We start from the raw sequence: 22,564 nt of genomic DNA, 5'->3' as shown, positions 1-22,564 counted from the left end.
TTTTACAAAGAATGGGCAAACATATCACTCTCTAGATGTGCAAAGCTGGTAGAGACATCCCCAAAAAGACTTTCAGCTGTAATTACAGCAAAAAGGTGGTTCCAGGGCTAAAGGAGGCTGAATACAAATGCACGCCACACTTTTTACATATCTATTTGTAAAAAAACATTTATCATTTTCCTTCCACTTCACAATTATGTGCCAATTTGTGTTGGTCTACCACATAAAATCCCAATAAAATACATTTACGTTCTTGGTTGTAACATGACAAAATGTGGAAAATCTCAAGGGGTGTGAATACTTTTACAAGGTACTGTATATTTATGGATGGTAGCGCAGCATTTTTTTCCTTTTTATCTCTGTGATTGGTTGAACACCATTTGATGCATGCAGCAACCTACGTTACACATATTTTGTTTATTTTTATGGTTCACATTATTCAATAAGATTGATATGATTGATCCATTAAGATTAGAGCACGACTAGTAGCGCAAGAATTACACGCCTCTATACAGTAACATGTTACACGCTCATATGGGTGTAACATGTAAAATGTTTACGAAAGGTGAAGTTATCCTTTAAACTCCTCAAACCACTCTTTGGCTCTCTACAGCATAAAAAACATACATTCTGTAGTTCAAGATAAGAACTTTTGAGATAATGTAGGAAGTGTTCAGGGGACAGTTCTGAATATCTGACAAGAAATTCAATTTATGCATTGTGGTAATTCGCTTTTTACCGCACATTAGTGCAAAAATGTTAAATTATAGCTAAAGGTCAGACTTATTTATTTTTGATTGAGTGCTTTTAAAGCGTAACTATATGGGCCCATTTCCTTCTATGCTTGTGCATTAACTACTTGCCGCTCTTAGGACGTCCATGGATGTTTGCGGTGAGTATACCAGAATGAGGCCTGCACTTACAAGCATTATCCTGGTATTACATTTTTCAGCCGGCGATTCCGATTGTAGTAGAAGTGATTTGATTAAATAGCCACTCGATCACTTCTGCAGGTGGCGGAGAGGAGTCCCACCCCCCTCTTGACGATGCCGCCTGCGATCGACGGCATCGGCTGCACGGAACAGAGATAGAGGATTTGACGTTGTTCCTCTCTCTCTGTGACCCCGGAAACTGGGAGCGACGAGTAGGTCATCACTTCCGATTCTGCCTCCTTGTTTACCTGACCTTTAGTGGCCAGAAAAGTAGCCGATCAAACCGATCTGTGTCTGATTGGACAGATGAGTGATTTGGGGTCTAATAGACCCCAGATCTCTCTATAAAGAGGACCTGTCATGGCCCATGCTGTCAGTAGGGATGCTGTTCATGTGAACCAAAATCGTGCAGGACCCTTTTATTTGTACACACCAGGATCGGATCGCCATTTTAAGCCACCCCAACAATTCGGTTGCTGAAATGCTGCCACAACTAATGACCCTATTGGCCTCCCCACCAGCATCCTAGCAACCATAGACACTGTGTGGCTGTGCATAATTGGATGCTAGGATGCTGGTGGCTGGCCTGCACAGTGTTGTTGTATGCTAGGTTGCTGTGGGGCTATGGATCATTTCCGGTTCCTATTGACGTCACTTCCGGTATCGTGGAACGCACGCCATGAACAGCGTTTTTGTATCTCCATGTTTGTCATGCCTGGTTTTATCTTACCTCTTGTAAGTACATTTTTTATGCGCAATAAATGCCTTTTTTAAGCGGTACTTCACTATTAGTCCCTCTCTTTTATTTTTTGGGTATCTATTATCCTGGCCGAGTATACTCAACTAAGGAAATTTATTGGATGATCTGATGTTGAAGTTGCCATTCCTGGCCATCACTATTAAGCCTGAAGTGACCCCTAGACTGAAAAGCTGAGGGTTCACTATATTTGGTGAGTGGGGACACAGGAGGGGGTGTTGCGGTACACCTTGAAAACTCTGGAGCACTTTTGCACTTTTGTTGGATTGGAGCACATCAGGCACTTTACATGGACTTTTACTTTTGGTAATAATGTAGTGTTTTTTCCTTTTCATTAATGTTTTGTTTGCTAGCGCTGTAATATCTATCTTGATTATTATTACTTTGTTAAAGTGGTTAGCACCTTGTGTACAGCAGCTGCACTTATTATTGTCATTTCTATTGTTTGTTTTCACTTTAGGTTATATTGAAACATTTGTTACACTATTTTTTATTTGTGACACTCACAGCACGAGTTTATATATATTTAGTATTATATTTGTGTATATGGATCATTGGTTGCTAGGATGCTGGTGACTGGGCCACATACAATTATTGGATGCTAAGACACTGGTGGCTGGGCCACACAGCTTCAGTGGTTGTTATGGTGCAGGCAGCATCAGCGTCCTAACAACCAGTTCAGGAATACTGCCACATATATACAGGCAACATTACTGAGGATGGAGTGTTCATACTGGATACCCCCCTACTGAGTACCACCAGAGGTGGACTTTTCTCATTGACCCCTGATTATGCATGATTCTATTAAACTAGAAAGAAAAAGGGGGGGGGGGGTATACACTAAACACAACCGACTTGAGGCACCACTGAGGTAGATACTGTCTAAGGGCTAATGTAGACTGACATAATTAAATTGAATGCCCTCTGTTGTATTTCAATCCCTGTTGCGCAAATGCATGTGAACACAAGATTCTGTGTCTGATCTCATTCTCCCACAATGCAATTAAATCTCAATATGACCTTCAGTATCCAAAGAACTGCAAAGCGGGTCAGATGCAGCCTCAGAATGGTTATACAGTACATGGAAGTACATGCAGACGTTCATTGAGCACATAAAAGGTATAAGAATGCAGGTAGAGTGCATATGTACAGTGCAGGTCAAGGAATGCAGATGAATCCTAAAGTGTATCTAAACCCCAAAACAAAATGTAATATATTGCAGCTTACCAGTCCTTAGATGTAGTGGCTGTATTATTTTCCTTTTCTCAGGCTTTTTTCTTTACTTTCCTGGTGATCCTGCCAGTAACGCATTTTACATCCCACGGTGACCACGCTTACTGACTGCACTCCACAGGAGCATTGTTGTCACCCCAGGACAATAAGTGTGTTAGGATTACAGATCATCTCCCTTTCTTTTCTTTTCTCCAAAACATAGCGAGAGGGGGTCTGTAGTTCACAGAAAGACCTGGGAACAATGTAACCGATAACAACACAGCATAAAATGCACGCCATACTTTTCACATATTTATTTGCAAAATATTTTGAAAACCATTTATCATTTTCCTTCCACTTTGCAATTATGTGCAGCTTTGTGTTGGTCTATCACATAAAATCCCAATAAAATACATTTACAGAGCACTGAATGTTATCAGCTCACTGGATTCCTGGCAAATCAACAGGTATGTGTTATTTGCTTCTATGTTGTTAATATCATCTCTGAAGAAGTCACGTGACAAGTGACGCAACAACACGTCGGGTGGAGCCAGTGACGTCATTTCCGGTGTCTCCGATATCCGGAAGTGTGGTGAAGAGACGACCTATCAAGTCATATCTTGTCTACATGTGATGTTTAAAGATGTTGTAAATGTGAGTGGTAACATTTATTGAGTTAGTCCCAATAAAGGGACTGTTGGTGACACGGATTGTACTAGGTGGAAGTTTACAGAATTTGAAGACCATTTATATGCAGTGCCCTGAAAAAGTTTTTATACCCCTTGAAATCTTACAAATTTTGTCATGCTACAACCAAAAATGGAAATGTATTTTATTAGGATTCTATGTGATAGACCAACACAAAGTGGCACATAATTGCAAAGTAGAAGGAAAATGATAAATGGTTTTCAAAATATTTTGCAAATAAATATGTGAAAGTGTGGCATGCATTTGTATTCAACCCCCTTTACTCTGATATCCCTAACTAAAATCTAGTGGAACCAATTGCCTTCAGAAGTCATCTAATTAGTAAATAGAGTCCACCTGCAGGGCTGGCCCTACCATGGGACCCAGTGGGCCCATGGTCCCAGGCGACATTTTAAGAGGGGCGGAAACCATCCCGGCTGTCTCCCGAGATCTGCCTGTGGGACTGCTATGAAAGGCTGCATCTAATGAGTGTGTATAGGGGATATTACTGCGCTAACTCAATTAGTGAAGAAAAATGAACAGCTGCTACATAAGAATGTGACAAAAATTCAATGCAAAAGATCAGTGAAAAATGTAGCGCTAAAAATATAAAACAATAAACATTGAACAATATATCAAGTATTGTGTGTAAATAATAAAAACTTTGTGATAAAAATCAATCTCAAATATAATGAATATAAAACAGAACATGTATATAATGAGTAGAAACGCAGATGAGAAAGTGTGAAACAATCCTATGGTAAACAGATATGGAGTCCACCACGAAAAGCTGTTGCTCAGAAGTGGGGTACAAAGGCCTCAGCAGTCATGTACAGCATCAGGAATAGTGTGTCCTCCACCCAAGATAAGGGGTATACACTCTTACCGGAAATAGTGGACTCGAATGTCAGCGACAACAAGTCAATAAAGCGGGATAGCCCGATCAGCAGATTTCCAAACAATCCAGGGAATCCAAAGAGCTCCAAGAACGAATCCAGGGAATAGTGCAGGTAACCGTGAGGCTGGAACTCAGATGTTACGCAGCCAGACTGGAAAGCCAAAAACTGATTACAAGGTCACATTGTTGAGTCATCAAAAAGTTCACATTCTTCACTTCTCTCAAAAGTGGTAGGGGCTAGTTCCTACCCAGTAGAAGGACCCCAAGAAGCCCATGGTAACTCTGGAGGAGCTGCAGAGATCCACAGCTCAGGAGGGAGAATCTGTCCACAGGACAACTATTAGTCATGCACTCCACAAATCTGGCCTTCATGGAAGAGTGGCAAGAAGAAAGATATTGTTGAAAGAAAGTCATAGGAAGTCCAGTTTGCAGTTTGCGAGAAGCCATGTGGGGCACTGCAAACATGTGGAAGCAGGTACTTTGGTCAGATGAGACCAAAATTAAACTTTTTGCCCTAAAAGCAAAACGCTATGTGTGACGGAAAACTAGCATTGCACATCGCCCTGAACACACCATCCCCACTGTGAAACATGGTGGTGGCAGCATCATGTTGTGGGGATGCTTTTCTTCAGTAGGGACAGGGAAGCTGGTCAGAGTTGATGGGAAGATTGTTTGAGCCAAATGCAGGGCAAGCCACACTTTTCACATATTTATTTGTAAAAAAAATTGAAAACCATTTATCATTTTCCTTCCACTTCAGAATTATGTGCCACTTTGTATTGGTCTATCACATAAAATCCCAATAAAATAAATTTACGTTTTTGGCTGTAACATGACAAAATGTGGAAAATTTCACAGGGTATGAATACTTCTTCAAGGCACTGTACAGAAAAGGATACACAAAACACAGTGATTGTTAGGCATTGACAAATATGTACACAAATATGCATATTAAAAATGTGGTCCCAATGAAATAGTGATTAAGACAGAAAAGGGGTAGTGAGGAACCAGGAAAGGTAGATTAAATATCAGCTTTAAAATGCACCAAATTATACAGAAATGTAGATGAGCCCTTGTTAAAAGGCACGTGTTTCTGCTTTCTACTAGGGATGAGCTTGATGTTCAGGTCAAACATAAGTTTGACTCGAACATCGGGTGTTCGCACATTCGCCGAAGAGCGAACATTATGGGGCGTTTGCGGCAAATTCGAGCACCGCAGAACCCCCCATAGTGCACTGCGAGATCGCAGTGCATTGTTGTATGATGAGTGGCCAAAGCATGCACCTGACCTGCATGCTTTGGCCAATCACAGCACGCTCTTCTAAGAGAGCCATAATTGGCCAATCATGGCTCAGGGGGACTAAGTCCACGCCCCACACTATATAAGGCTGCTTACACGGCGGCCGTGTGTAGTGTTGGTGGCGTGGACAGAGAGATAGCTTGATTTAGATTAGGCAGGCAGGTTATTTAGTTAGTGGCAGTATATTTGCTATATATATATATATATATATATATATATATATATATATATATATTATATAGTATATATATTTATATATATATACTCTGCATCCAGTGTAGCCTATATCTACAGTGCATTATGTGGTGTACTGTTTCACTTTAGGCGGTGTACACAGTATCTAATACAGTGTGTACAGTGTCTACTACACTTCTGGTAGTGTACACAGTATAAAATACTGTGCAGCCGTTGTACAGTTTCTAATACAGTGCAGGCGGTGTATGCAGTATCTAATACAGTGTGTATAGTTTCTACTACACTTCTGGTGGTGTACACAGTACACAATACAGTGCAGCCGTAGTACAGTTGCTAATACAGTGCAGGCGGTGTACACATTATCTAATACAGTGTGTACAGTTTCTACTACACTTCTGGTGTCAGAACATGCAGAAGAGTTAGTGGAGTGGATAACAAAGTCGTCCTCATCCTCCTCATCTTCTGTCACCCAGGCTCAGAGTAGTTTGCCTTCCAATGCAGCTGCCAAAGCGGCCTATTCCACCAGCTCCTTGTCCACAGTCACTCCTTCCGTAGCCCCACCATCATGCACGGAGGAGTCCCCAGAATTATTTGACCACAGTGACGGGTACATGCTGCTGGAGGATGCGCAGCTATTTGAAGGCTCCGATGTTGGTTCCCAGGTTGAGGAAGGGAGTAACGTGAACCTAGAGAGAGGGGGTGCCCAAGAAGGACAAGAAACTGCAGTCATGTTCCCCCAGCTGCAGCATACTTCCAAGTTTGCTCCAGTGACGAGGAGAAAGGGGATGATGAGGTCATTGACTGTACTTGAGTGCCTGAGAGAAGAGAGGAGGAGGAGGCACAATTCCAACAAGGCAGGATGTCCGCTAGGGGGCAGCTTAAGGGCAGCCACCCTATTGCCTCACACTGCAGAGCTCCGCAGGTGCAGGGCGCTGCTGACTCCCCGCTGACTTTTAAAAGTTGCTTGGTGTAGACCTTTTTCAAGGTGTGTGCACCATTGCTGTTTGCAACCTATGTCTGAAGCGAATCAAGCATGGCCAGAACAGCAGCCGCTTGAGTACCACATGCTTGACCAGACATATGACGACCTGCCATGCAGTCCATTGGCAACAGCACTTGAAAGACCCACATCAAAGAAAAAGGCGGACTTCTCCTTGCTCCTCATCTGAGATCTCCAACCCTACTATACCTCCAGTCCACTCAAAAACCTGCACTGAGAGGAATGCAGGTAAAGCTATACGTGTCCCAAGTACTTGAAGCCAATCTGCTAGCAGTACACCACCATCTGATTTTCGCAGGCAAATTTCCCAACCCCAGTTGCTGAACCATAAAAAGAAATTTGGCCCCGGCCATCCACATGCTCAGCGTCTAAATGCTAGCTTGGCCAAATTGCTAGCACTGCAGCTGCTGCCTTTTCAGCTGGTAGACTCTGCCCCCTTTTGTGAATTTGTGGAATGTGCTATACCTCAGTGGCAGGTTCCAAAATGCCATTTCTTTTAACGGAAGGCCATTCTGGCTCTCTACCGGAATGTGGAAGGCAATGTTTTGGCCTCATTGGACAGGGCGGTCAGCAATAAGGTGCATATTACTGCTGACTCATGGTCCAGCAGGCATGGGCAGGGAGGTTACCTTTCCTTTATGGCGCACTGGGTAACTTTGCTGGCAGCTGGGAAGGATGCAGGACAGGGTTCAGTGTTGCTGGAGCTTGTTCCGCCACCACACCTCCAAAATGCTAGTGGTGATTCTGCCACAGCTCTCTCCTCTACCCCCTCCTCTTCTTCTCCCTCTATGGCCTCTTCTGCAGATTTGTCCTCTGAACCAGTGGTGCTCTGTAATAATTCAAGGGGCTACGCAAGCAGTCAGATTAAAAGATGACATAAGGTGCTTGAGCTGGTCTGCTTAGGGGACAGGAGCCACACTGGGGCAGAGATTCTGTCAGCTCTGCAGGGGCAGGCTCAGAGGTGGTTGACGCCACCCCAGCTTCAGCCAGGAATGGTTGTATGCGACAATGGCACCAACCTTCTCTCCGCCCTCCAACAGGGACACTTGACCCATGTTCCACGTTTGGCACACATCCTGAATTTGGTGATGCAGTGGTTAATGAGCAGGTACCCAGGCTTACAGGATCTCCTGAGGCAGGCCAGAAAAGTCTGTGGTCATTTCCGCTGGTCATACAATGCCAGTGCTCGGCTGCCTGACATTCAAAGGGAATGCAACCTGTCCACCAACCGCCTCATTTGTGACATGCCCACCAGGTGGAACTCAATGTTGGCAATGCTGCAGCGGCTGCACACACAGCAGAGGGCCATCAATGAGTACCTGTGCAAGTATGGCACCAGGACAGGGTCAGGTGAGCTTGGCTTCTTTTCGCCACGCCAGTGCCCACTGATCAAGGATGCATGCACTGTCCTGTCACCATTTGAGGAGGCCACAAGGATGGTGAGTAGCGACAATACATGCATCAGTGACAATGTCCCTCTAGTCTTCCTGTTGGAGCACACTCTTTGTGGAATAATGGACAGGGCACTTGAGGCAGAACAGCAGGAGGAAGAGGAGGACTTCCTTACCTCTCAAGGCCCCCTTTATCCAGATAGCATTCCTGGCAGGCCCGCCAAACACACAGGAAGAAGAGGAGGAGGAGAAGGATTGTGTCAGCATGGATGTGGAGGATAACACTCAGCAGCAGTCTTCAAGGGATGGTTTTCAGTCCCCAGAAACCCAAGGAGGTAGTTACGGATCATGTGATCCTTAGTGACCCAGAGGACTCAGAATCGAATGCCTCTGCAAACTTACGCTGCATGGCCTGCCTGATTCTGCAAAGCCTGCAAAAGTACCCTAGGATTCGTGGTATCAAGGAGAGGGATCATTACTGGCTGGCAAGCCTTCTTGAACCACGTTACAAGGGTAAGGTTGCAGAACTCATCCTGCCTTCGCAGAGGGAGCAGAGGTTGAAACATCTTCAGAAGGCCTTGAAGAAAGGTTTGTGCAATGCATTTCCAGACTCTGGGAGGTTACAATTTCCTGGTGCTTTGAAAACGTCTTGCTGAGGCTTTGTTCAGTCGGAGGAAGAGCGGTGGAGAAGGTGGCCGGCTGACCAATGTCTTTATACAATTTTTCAGTCCTCAGCACCAAGGTCTGATTGGTTCAAGCAACCATTGCCAGCGTTAAGCTACTGGCCTGTCCTGCGTTCAGCATGCTTTCTGAACGCACATTCAGTGCTGCTGGAGGGTTTGTAATGGATCAAAGAGTGCGCCTGTCCACAGACTCCGTTGATAGGCTCACATTCATAAAAATTAATCAGTCTTGGATCAGCAGCTATCAAGCACCTGATGCTGATGTAACTGATTTAATTTGCTGTGGATGTGGGATCCCTTGAAAACTACCTATTCTGACTATCCTATTCCTCCTCAATCTTGATGATGCTAGCTTCCAACAATATTTCTGGTTTAGAGCACCATCGCCACCACCCAAGGCCCACTTTTTCTGCCCCTGTTTAACAGGGGCATATAATTACAATTTTTGATCTAATATTTCACAGCAGGGCTCATTCCTGTGCCCAACAATAGTATCTGTGAGGGGTTACAGTGTTGTGGCACCACCACCACCCAAGGCCCAATTTTCTGCCCCTGTTTAACAGGAGCATGTAATTACAATTTTTTATATAATATTTCACAGCAGGGCCCATTCCTGTGCCCAACAAGAGTATCTGTGAGGGGTTACAGTGTTGTGGCACCATCACCACCCAAGGCCCAATTTTTCTGCCCCTGTTTAACAGGGGCATGTAATTACAATTCTTGATATAATATTTCACAGCAGGGCCAGTTCCTGCGCCCACCAAGAGTAACTGTGAGGGCTTACAGTGTTCTAGTACCACCAACACCACCACCACCAAAGGCCCAATTTTTTTGCCCCTGTTTAACAAGGGCATGTAATTACAATTTTTGATATAGTATTTCACAGCAGGGCCCGTTTCTGCTCACACCAAAAGTAACTGTGAGAGCTTACAGGGTTCTGGTACCACCAACACCTAAGGCCCAATTTTTTGCAGAGTATATAGGGCAGGCCGTATAGTATATATACTGCTGTTCAGAATATATAGTGCCTGGGGGCCTGGGGGACCCCCACGCCATTTTTAAAATAATTTGGGTGTGGGGTTCCCCTTAATATCCATACCAGACCACCTGAAGGGCCTGGTATGGATTTTGGGGGTGACATCCACGCCATTTTTTTTGGTATTTTGTTCTATATTGCCGGGATCCTTCAATACATTACAGCCGCGAGCAGTTTTAAATTACATTTTTTCCTTCAGAAATGTCATTTTGCTGTGGCACTGTTATAAACATGGGAAAGACTACTTTACAGGCATATTAAGGACACCCCCCAGGCGTGATATTTAAAGGAATATTTAATTTTTATTGTTTTACTTTAAGCATTATTAAAATCACTGCTCCTGAAAAAACTGACGTTTTTAAAACTTTTTTTGCATTGATACATATCCCCTGGGGCAGGACCCGGCTCCCCAAACACTTTTTGTGCCAATAACTTGCATATAAGCCTTTAAAATTAGCACTTTTAATCTTACACGTTCGTGTCCTATAGACTTTAACAGTGTTCGCGTGTTCGAACAAATTTTTTTCCTGTTCGCATCTTCTGCTGCGAACCGAACCGAGGGGTGTTCGTCCCTACACACTACTATAAATGTTGAAGGGCCATGCCAGGCTTTGCACCTCCATCTAGGAGCACAGGTGGAATGGTTAGTTATACATATTTTAAGAGAGCACCACAAATGACTTTACCTGTAAAGATACCTGGAAAATGGGACTCAACACTACCTATGGTTTGGGACCTTTCTGAAACAAATTGTTTTGGGTGCTATAAAAATGCAGCTTGAAAACCTTTTCTATTTCCTGAAATTATTCTGGAGATCATTGGAGTCAGTCAATAAGGTAGGTGAAATTCAAATTGAACTCCAAGCAGATATTAAGACACAGTTTATTGCAAATCTGTATTAGTTACATCATTACAGTAATTTTTGAATGTTACTTGGTATTAGCCTGCTGCAGTTCGTGTACAGTAGGGGATGGGCAAATGATGATTTGGGCTCAGAGAAAGTGGGTTGAAACATTCTGGCTGTCATTCCATCCAGAAGAGAGCAGACATCTTGTAGCAGAAACGTAGTTCCATAGGGGCCCTATCTGGACTGAATGTGAGTATCACAACAAAAGCTGCAGCCTACCTAAAGCTTTATCCCACCCAAAGCTCTACAAAGCCTCTTGGCTCCAATACCGAGAACAGGACCTATTACAATTCTGAGAAAACAAAGTTTGTTTTCTCCAAATCAGCTATAAACCCTGGAGCCCCTCAACATATTATAGTATGTATGTGTGTTGAAGGCAAAATTGCAGTGGTTTTTTTTTTTTGGCTGCAACAAAAAAAGGTCACAGTAGTGATGTAGTGGCCCATGAGTGGAACCACAATGTACAGTAGGGTGATAAAGCATTCAGCACCCAGAAGTGTTGTTGTTGGATACCATTGGTGAAATTTTGCCATTTGTTGTATTCTCAGAATCGTAATAGGCCCTGTTCTGGGTCTTGGAGCCCTGAGTCTTTGAGACAGAGAAAGAAACTGAGGACAGCAATTCCTCAGTTCCTTTCTCTGCAGCCTACAGTAAACATAGATTACTATGCTTCAGTTAAGAATGAAGACAGGAGCGATTCAGATCACTCACTGTGTACATTTAGAAAAGATAGGGGCCAATTAATGAAATATTTACCAGCCCCTTCCCTGCTCCTGGGAGGAAATGAGGGAAGCTGGCAGCACTGCAGGGGGGAGACAGGAAGCAGGGGGAATCGGTACAGCACAGGGTGATTAGGTTGTGCCCAGGCACACCTGGCACACCCTGTGCACACGCCTATGCTATTAAGATTCAGTGGTCCATTAGGCATACAGAACCCAAAAGTGTAGATGAGCTAGTGTCCCTCATGGAGAGACATACTGCTACCGATGCCTTAATCCAACATCTGCCCTTCAAGCCAGTACCACTGGAAAGAGAAAAACATAAACCTCAGGTAAGACGTTTTCTTTTTGTTTCTTTTTATCAAAGAGGTAAACAGGTTCCAAAAGAGCAAGGGAGGACACCCATGGGCCCCAGATGTGATCTCTCAGCACAAAAGAAGTCCTTTCCTTGACACTGACACAGTATATTACATTCTTGCAGTGCCAAGGACTGCCAGGCTGGTCCATACCAGCCTGGTGGACCCAGCCAACCTTGGCACAGACTATATGGGAGTACTTTGTAGACATGGTGATGTCAGCCACCTACCGGAACTGTAAAACATGTCATGGATGTGGTTAAGAACTTGCTATACAGAGTAATAATGTGGGGAGCTGTAGGGGGAAAAACAAGTAACCAATCCTGAAAAAGTGAATGATATTACTATTTTGCCTGAACTTGAGGGGGATGTTGATACTCTGACAAAAGAGGTATCCAACAACTATCCACTAGCCATCAGAGATTCAGAGAAAACTGTGACCAGTGCTAAAATAAAAGATATGCTGGTGATCAGGTAACATTTTGGGACCACACAGTTGCGGGATCCAAATTTGGCAAATTCATGGAAAAATGTAAGCCTGCTTTCACACCTTAGCAGAGCATATAGTGAGGTGTATGGAAATGAGCTGGCTGAAAAACTTTAAAGTGTGAATAGGGGGTAAAGATTTTAATTGGGGTATCTTAAAAACTGAAGTTAACCTTGTATATACCCATTTTTCAGTAAATGATGATTTACTGCATTGTGTAAAGAAGGAACATGAACAAGTTGTGGTGCACCTGGTGGCCCCCCAGTGTTAAAATGTAGGACTTTTAACCTAGACAGAGGGCACAGGGAGCTGTACCTACCAGGAGAACACAGTGATTATTACTAGTGGCTAAAGCCGATGGCAAAAATCCAACATGCTGCTTGTACCCAAATTGATCGATAGATTGACTTGGGTACAATCAGCCTGCCCATAGATGGTTTGAATCTCGAATGATCCCTGCTGAACCGGCCGAGATTAAAATCATCTGTAGTCAGCTTCAACCAGGAAAAGAAATCCAATATTAACCTAAAAAATCCCTGGGGAAAGGCTCTCTCAGAAGCCAGCTACCCTAGTATCACCAGAGAAAACTATACCAAAGAGTTAGGATACCAGAACCTGTCTGATATCCACAGATGAGAGAGTTCTTGCATCAAATTTACGAGATGATTCCAGGTACTACTATGTCTGTTTACCTGGCCGAACTAACGTAACTTACTATGGCATTGTGACTGAGCCTCACGTCAAAGTAAAGTTAGGACTTTATCATGTACCTGGAGCTCAGAGAAAAGCCATCAGTGGTTAGCACTTTTGCCTAGTAGCACTAGGGTCGTTGGTTTGAATCTCAACCATGGCACTACCTGCCTGGAGTTTGCATGTTCTCCCTGTGCCTGCGTGGGTTTCCTCCGGGTACTCCGATATATTCCCACAGTTCAAAGACATGCTGGTAGGTTAATTGATTCCTGTCTAAATTGGCCATAGTACGTGTACCTATGGTTGCCACCTCATCCCTTTAAAACTGAACACATATGAATTACATAGGTTCTGTGGCTGATTAAGGTGGTAATTAAACTCACTTGGTGACATATCTGGAATAAATTAGCCTCAGAACCTGTGTAATTCATATGTGTTCGGGTTTAAAGGGATGAGGTGGCAAACCTACGTGTACCGTATGAATGTGACCTAGGAACCTTAGATTGTAAGCCCCTTGAGGGCAGGGACTGATGTGAATGTACAATACAGTATATCTGTAAAGCGCTGCGTAAATAAATTATGATATATATTTACCTGAAATAAATAAATAAATAAATACATTTTTGAAGGGGTACATAAAATGTTAGCCCTCGGGGTCACAGATGGATCTAACAGTGAACAGTCAAGTCTCATTCTGCTCATCTCTAAGTCGAATGGCAACATGAAGTTCTGCAAAGACTTCAAGAAACGAAATAAAATATACAAATTTGATGCTTTTCCCATGCCCTGAGTTGATAGAGTCCTGCCAGATACATTATCAAACTTGATCAAGGGTTGTAAGCAGGTTCCCTTAACACGCAGGGCAAAAGAAAAGACAGCCTTTGAGAAACCAGATGGGCTGTACCAGTATGTGGTCCTACCTTCAGCTTATATGGAGGCCAACCCCATATACTCTAAGACACAAGTGCTGTCTGTTTGTTTTAGGGAACTATAGTGTAGTTAGGGCACTCTGTTAGTCTGAAACTCACCTGAAATTATTTAGTGGCCTTGACTGTTCCTGGGTGTCCTAGAATCGTGCATGGTTTACTGGTTTATGTGTATAAAGCTGTTTGCGTAGAGCCCGGGTCTCCAAACTATCTAAACAAAGGCCCAGTTTACTTTCCTTCAGACTTTAGGAGAGCCAGACTGTGGCCAGTGGGAGTAGAAAATGTACCAGCATCAGTGGGAGTAGACAATGCCCCATCATTGGTATTACAGAGAGGAATAGTAACCCATTGTTGGTATCAGTGGGAGGAATAGTGCCCCATCATTGGTGTCAGTGGGAGAAATAGTGCTCCATTTTTTTATGTCAGTGGGAGGAATAGTGCCTTATAAGTTTTACTTATTAGGCTAATTTGTAACACAATGGATTCATTTATTGCAGATGAGGCAACTGTCAACAAGAACATTAATGTCAAGCTTCAAAGACATTAAAACGCTCAAATGCAGTAGGGCACTTGCTGAATTCACCAGCTGACCCAAGTGTGAGCTTTACGGGGCAAAGGGATGGTTTTGGAAGTGGGGCTGTAAACCTAGCCCTTGTCTGTTAAAGCAGACACCAGCATTGTGTAATCCTTCACATGTGGCTGGGATTGGATCATGTGGCAGTCATAAAAGAAAGCTAATTTGTGCATTGGTTAAAAATAAATGACATAACTTAAGCAGCATGGAAATCCCAGGATAATCTCCCATTGCATTTTTTACTGCGGAAATCAAAAACAAGGTAACTATCCCAGGATTGCTTTTGTGCTAGTAGTTTATTTATTTAATACAACTTATCTTATTAATGTAGTTTGAGGGCACAATACACGCACTAGATGCAAAAAGTGACCATGCTAAAATACTAGCACTGGCCCAATAACTTGCCAGGAGGGAAATACATAGGCTGTTCTTGTTGACCACCTTCTGAAACATGCTAGTTTGCTGACTGTCGTGTCCAGGGTCACCATTTAGAAATCATGGGGCTTCATAAAACCTGTCTCACAGGGCACGACCCCCTCAATGCATGCACTTAAGCAATTAAGTAAAAGTTTCCTGGGCCCGATCAATTAAGCAGCAGTGGCTGTAAATAGAGATGGGACTGGTTACTTGTTTTTTGGAGCAGGTGGAACCATCCTCCATGCCGCGGCTCCCAAGAATTAAATGAATGAAATTAAATGAATGAAATTAATTAAATGAAAGCTCTAGCCTACCCTGGAGAATTGATATAGAAGGATTCACCGGAACGTTAATTGTCAGGAGCCACGGCACAGAAGATTACTTCGCCTGCACCCAGAAATTTGTAAATAGTCCCCTCTCTGTTTCTGGCAATATTTTAATTAATTTTATTATTATTGTTTTTTTTTACCCTTTTGATTAACTTGAAGTGGTATTTTAATATTCATTTTCTCACTTTTGTCTCTTCTATATTGATTATCTATTTAATGTTACCCAACATTAATTTTATACATCCAATAATATTGGGTATTTTGTTTTAAATATGACCCCAAAGAGAGGATATTGTGTTGATATCAGATAGATATGGAGATGTCCCTATGTTTTTTCTAGCCCTAAAGAAGAGGATACTCTTGGCCTGCCAAAACGTGTTGAATACTGTTTAACGTGCTCCCCTGACTTTTACTGGAATAAAGTTGTATCTGGTGCGTCATTTCAATTTCCATTTTTGTTATATTTCAGGTTAGTGACTTAGATTGTGTTAATGCAATTGGATCAGTATAACTGACAGGCAACTTAAGTTTTCTAAAGAGGTCAGTAATGAATTCCTACATATTTTTCCTTGTACAGACTTTCTTTAATTCATAATCAGAAGACACCTTCCGAACTGACAATGATCACTTTTAACAGACAGAAGATAAAATGACAGAAGAAAAAGTCCAGAGAATGGTAAACAGTTAGCGTCAATAAATGGCAGGTGGGAAATCAGGGGTCTAAAAGACCCCTGATGTCTCATTAAAGAGAATCTGTTGCAACAACATTATATCAGATAGGGGACTTTTGGTTCCCCATGTGATATAAATGGAATTTTGGTGAAGAAGAAAAATCAAAGTGATAACCAAAAATAAAAAAAACAAACAGTTTTGAGCCTGCCCCACCTCCAAGTACACACACATATGCATATAGACACATTAGGGTGCCTAAATATTAGATCGTCATTTGCGCTACACAAGTTAGATACACTATATTACCAAAAGTATTGTGACGTCTGCCTTTCCACGCACATGAACTTTAAACCTCACAAATGCGCTTCTGGAAGAATAGTCAAACCTTCCCATAGACACACTCCTAAACCATGTGGACAGCCTTTCTAGAAGAGTTGAAGCTGTTATAGCTGCAAAGGGTGGGCTAACTCAATATTGAACCCTACGGACTAAGACTGGGATGCCATTAAAGTTTATGTGCGGGGAAAGGCAGGTGTCCCAATACTTTTGGTAATATAGTGTATCTGCAGGTATGTCAGAGAGAAATAATTCTAGGCCCATTATTCAAGGATAACGGTAAAATGATGGCTTTTAAAATGATCCCTATGGAAAATATAGATCAACAAAGTTTGTTGCCGTTGACAGGCGCATGATTAATGTATTCTGACAGCAGTGGGTTCCGCTGTCAATAAATAATGTCCCAGTCAGGGGGATTCTTCCATTGACCTCTTCTATGGATGGAGGAATATTTTGTTTTTTGGGGGGTTTTTTCAGTCTGCTAACTGTGTATGGACAACTTTAGTAATTTTCATGGTATAATAAAGTGTAGATTTTTTTTTTAATACACCTGTCACTGTGTGTATGGTTTGATACTTTATATCCACTATAGTTGAAACTGCATTTCTTCATCTGTCTCTATAACATTAAGCTGTGAGATACGTTGTGTTCCCTGAGTCAGTTTAATGTAAAACCTTCATGTTTGATTGCAACATACCTTTAATTAAATGGAAAAGAAATACTGAAATTAAGAAAAAGCACTAGAATGGCATTGAAGTCAAAATATACGTCTGATATCAGCACTCTGATTGGATTTGAAATATCTGCACCAGTTTCATTGTGAGCGAGAATTTAGGGGGATAAACAGATGCCATACAAGGTCTGGCTATAAATTACGGAGGTCATCTATTCAGATGACATTATTCATTATTCTCCTTTTCCTCCCAACTGGCTCGATCTGCTCTGCTTCACTGGCCTGGTTAGTCAACATACATTCAACTGGTCGAGGTGGTTTGGGAATGGGGGAAGGGGTTGGTCATATAATCTTTTCTACCACAATCGTTATTTCCACCAACAGATTGGGTAGGGATTCACAAAAAAGGTCAAGCTAAATTATTTTTATGAATGCACTAAAAGCCTCCATTTTTAATTGGAGAGAATAACAACTTTTGGACAAGATGTTCTTTTTTGGCAGTCCTGAGTTCATGTTTCAAAAAACATTTTTATCTGCACTAAAGTTTGTAGTGGAAGGTAGACGTTCACCAGTTAGAAAAAGTGACCTGATCGCAAGTGTTCTTCCCAAAAATGGGACGCACCAGTATTGCCTTCCTGCATCACTTTCCTCCCACACTCTGCTTAGCCCCATGCACCACCCACCCTTCTCCTTGCCCCTTTGCTTGCCCACCTGCACCACTCTCCAATCCACCTTCCCCTTGCCTGCCTGTACCATTCTCCTCCTTACTCCTCCCTTGCCTGCCTGTACCACTCTCCTCCTTACTCCTCCCTTGCCTGCCTGTACCACTCTCCTCCTTACTCCTCCCCTTGCCTGCCTGTACCACTCTCCTCCTTACTCCCCCCTTGCCTGCCTGTACCACTCTCCTCCTTACTCCTCCCTTGCCTGCCTGTACCACTCTCCTCCTTACTCCTCCCTTGCCTGCCTGTACCACTCTCCTCCTTACTCTCCCCTTGCCTGCCTGTACCACTCTCCTCCTTACTCCCCCCTTGCCTGCCTGTACCACTCTCCTCCTTACTCCCCCTTGCCTGCCTGTACCACTCTCCTTCCCCTGCCTGCCTGTACCACTCTCCTCCTTACTCCTCCCTTGCCTACCTTTACCATTCTCCTCCTTACTCCCCCCTTGCCTGTCTATACCACTCTCCTCCTTACTCCCCCCTTGCCTGCCTGTACCACTCTCCTCCTTACTCCCCCCTTGCCTGCCTGTACCACTCTCCTCCTTACTCCCCCCTTGCCTGCCTGTACCACTCTCCTCCTTACTCCTCCCTTGCCTACCTGTACCATTCTCCTCATTACTCCCCCCTCGCCTGCCTGTACCACTCTCCTTCCCATGCCTGCCTGTACCACTCGTCTCCTCACTTCTCCCCTTGCCTGCCTGTACCACTTTCCTTCCCTTGCCTGTCTGTACCACTCTTCTCCTCACTTCTCCCCTTGCCTGCCTGTACCACTATCCTCCTTACTCCTCCCCTTGCCTGCCTGTACCATTCTCCTCCTTACTCCTCCCCTTGCCTGACTGTACCACTCTTCTCCTCACTTCTCCCCTTGCCTGCCTTTACCACTCTCCTCTTTACTCCTCCCTTTGTCTGCCTGTACCACTCTTCTCACTTCTCCCCTTGCCTACCTATACCACTCTTTTTCTCCAGCCTCTTCTTGCTTGTCTGTACCACTCTCCTTCCCTAGCCTGTCTGTACCACTCTCCTTCTCACTCTTCCTCTTGTCTGCCTGTACCCCTCTCTTTCTCCCTCCACTCAGGCGCCTGCCTGTACCACTCTCCTTCCCTTGCCTGCCTTAACCACTCTCCTCCTCACTCCTCTTCTTGCCTGCCTGTACCACTCTCCTTTCCTCACCTGCCTGTACCACTCTCCTTTCCTCACCTGCCTGTACTACTCTTTTTCTCCCTCCTTCCCTTGCCTGCCTGTACCTCTCTCTTTCTCCCTCCTCTCCATTCCTGCCTGTACCACTCTCCTTCCCTTGCCTGCCTTTACTAATTTCTTCCACGCCCCTCTCCTTGTCTGCCTTTACCACTCCCCTCCTTACTCCTCTCCTTGCCTGCCTGTACCCCCCCCCTCTTTTTGCTTATGGGCACCACCTTCTCAAACTTCCCAGCAGTCCAGGATTCTGCAGGACTGTTTTAAAGCAGATTTCTGCCCCCCCAGCAAAAAAATTTAAGTCAGCAGCTACACATACTGTAGCTGCTGGCTTTTAATATTAAGACACTTACCTGTCCTGGAATCCAATGATGTCGGCATCCCAGCCAATGTTTCCATCGTCTCTCTAGTGCTGCCGCCGCCATTGCCTGTAAGGGAAACCGCTACTCTTTCTGAGTGGCCCGGCAGTGGGGGAAGAAGGAAGGGGCCGAACTTCTGATTGATCTCACCGTGGCGAGATCTCTCGGAAGTGGGGATGGGTACCTGTCGAAAGCAGGTACCCGCTGCCCCCCAAAAGGTGCCAAATGTGGCACCGGAGGGGGGGAGAAGGCAGATAAGCGGAGCTTCCACTTTTGGGTGGAACACTGCTTTAAGACTTCCCGGTGGAAATCCCAGTGTCCCATGGATCTGGGCTGTGCCCCACTGCAGGATGCTGGAACTCATTCTAAAGCATTATTTTCAGGGTGCTGCTATTAAAGCAAATCTAAACCCTCCATTCCTTTACAGCCAAGGGAGCTGCCATCTTGGCTTTTGTTTGATCTGCAATTGCTATGGTGGTGCACATGTGATCAGTTATGACACCAGCCATTTCAGTGTTTATCCATTTTTGTTTACTTCTGGAAAGTCCCATGTGCTCAGCAGGGTTGTGCCTTCTTCCAAACCTTTGATAACAAAAATATAGATTTGTATGGTGGTGATTATTTAAAGAGAACTCTGGCTTTATATATGTTATTCCGAACATATTTAGTTACAGGGAGAAGGGTTTTCCTGGCATGAGATATTGATCTTAAGTGAGATTTGCTTAAATGGTAACTCTAGAAAACTGGTCAGATAGAAACATAGACTTCCTGGTGGCGTCTCAGTGTGCATGGATGCTTCCAGGGCATCAATTTGTATATTTTCTTCTAGGTTTTGGAACCATAGGATCTGGTAAAGATGAATTTTAGACAAACCAATAAATACACCAATAAAGCTGTTGTTAATGTAGCACCCTGGAGTTTAGGCAACAGGCAGGGGTTTTCTTGGATCCCTTGGCCTGCTGGGAGAACCTATATATTTGGGTGGAGTCAGGTGATTGGGGTTCTGTGCCACCTTGACAGCTGGGTGGACATGTGTTGTATTGCCCGGGCTGCTAGGCCGGAGTTTGGGCCTATCCCGGGTAAAACCTGGCTGCTAGGCTGTCTGAAGGGCTATCCAGAAGCAAGAGAGAGCAGCGCAGGGTTGGGATTGCGGCTTGCAGTCCAACCAGAAGTAACGGTTTTGCTGGCCGGAGAACCTGTCATGGTCAGAGGTAAAGGGGAAGCTGTCGCCACTAAGGGACCCACCACCTTATTACCAGGTACCACAGTCAGTAGCTGAAGCAAGTACCGGAGCAGAATTCTCACCAACCGGGGATGGTGAAGAATCAGGAAACTTCAGTGATGATCAAGCCAGGGAACCAGCCAGCGGAGGTGAGGCTTGCAGAGCAGCCTTGTGTGTCCAACCAGGGACCGAGCCAGTCAGCAAGGGTGAAGCTTGAGAAGTATCTTGAGTTCCAAGCTAGGGACACAGCAGAGAGTCGGGGGTGACGCTTGAGGAAGATACTACCATGAAGATTGGAGGAGCTCAAGGGATTCAGTGGCAGTGAATCAACTAGCCTAGTGAGAGACTGGGAGCTCAGTGGGCTGAAGAACTACAAGAAGTGATTGTAGTGGAAGTGAAGGAACTGTTACACTTTGTGTTAGGAACTGTTAAAGTCTGTTGCCATAGGAGACAGCATTCCTACACATGCAGATGTGGTGTCGTGCTGGATGCCTTTCCCAGCATGGCTGTCCTCCTGTTGACGTCTTGGAGTCTGCTAATTACTCTTGCAACTAACAAAGGGTGTCCTGGCCCTAACCCTCTCTCCCAAAGTTCTGTTAAGAGAAATAAAATCTCTTTTGCATTCAAGAAGTGTCTGGCGCCCAATTAATCTAACTGCTTTGCACCCACTATGCCTCACAACCCACCATATACAGAAGGATGTCAGCCTTATCTCTGGCCCTGGAGGTTCTCATTAGATCGAAGGAGGCCTGGGACCTTGTTACATTTATGTTAACTGTGTAGTTCTCTTAGTTTTATTCTCCTAAGGAGGTAACCTGGTCATAAGACTAGATACCTTTGTTTTCGGTTATAAACAGCTTTACACTTCCTCTTTAATAGGCATGGAAGTTGCCGTTATTATTTAGCACTCTAAGGGTTGTGTTGCTTTTTTGTTCCTTTCAATCCATGCATTCTATGCTATGTTGTACATTACATACTACTGATTGCTTCATACACTGTGATTTATGTTACATTGTCCATATTCCATACTCTGTATAATGCTGTGTGTTCTACATCTGATCTCTGCACTCTATAGGATGTTGCACATTACATACTACTGACTACTGCACTGCATTGGCTGTGATTTATGTCATTGTCCTGACCTCTGCACACTGTAAGCTGTGATGTACATTACATACTGTGTTCAGAGAGAACAAGCCCAGAAAGAAGGAAAGACAGGGAAAAAGAGTGGGATGAAAAGAGAAAAAAATTGGGAAGGGGGATAAACCCATAGGATTAGTCTATTTATTCTATTTCTATGTAAACAAGTATAAAATCGCACTAGTCCATAATGATTGCTAGAAGTGCTATGAAACACTAGGAGCCCTTTCACACTGAGCCGCCCATAGCGTCGACGGTAAAACTATTTTTAGCTGCGTTTTACCGTCGGATTAGCGGCGCATTTCGGCCGATAGAGGGGCACTTTTACCCCCGCTAGCGGCCAAGAAAGGGTTAAAATCGCCCGCAATGCGCCGCATTAGCGGTGTTTTGCCGGTGGTATCCCAGCACTGCCCCATTGATTTCAATGGGGAGCAGCGGTGGAGGAGCGGTAAACACACCGCTCCTTCACCACTCCAAAGAAGCTGCTGGCAGGACTTTTCCTGACGTCCTGCCAGCGCAGCGCTCCGGTGTGAAAGCCCTCGGGCTTTCACAGTGGAGACAATGCTGCAGCTGTTTGAGAATGGATTGCAGGCGCTATTTTTAACCCTATAGCGCCTGCAAAACGCCCTCGGTGTGAAAGGGGTCTAAAAGAAAAACGTCATAAAGTGCATGGTGCAATATGAAAAAGTGAAATCACTGAATAAATGAATCAATGAGTCCTTTTGGTGTAATGAGGAAAAGTCCCAACAAAATTGTTAA

The sequence above is a fragment of the Aquarana catesbeiana genome, linkage group LG13 (genome assembly GCF_042186555.1).
Source record: "Aquarana catesbeiana isolate 2022-GZ linkage group LG13, ASM4218655v1, whole genome shotgun sequence".
Taxonomy (NCBI): Eukaryota; Metazoa; Chordata; class Amphibia; order Anura; family Ranidae; genus Aquarana; species Aquarana catesbeiana.
Note: the sequence above shows the minus strand (reverse complement) of the source record.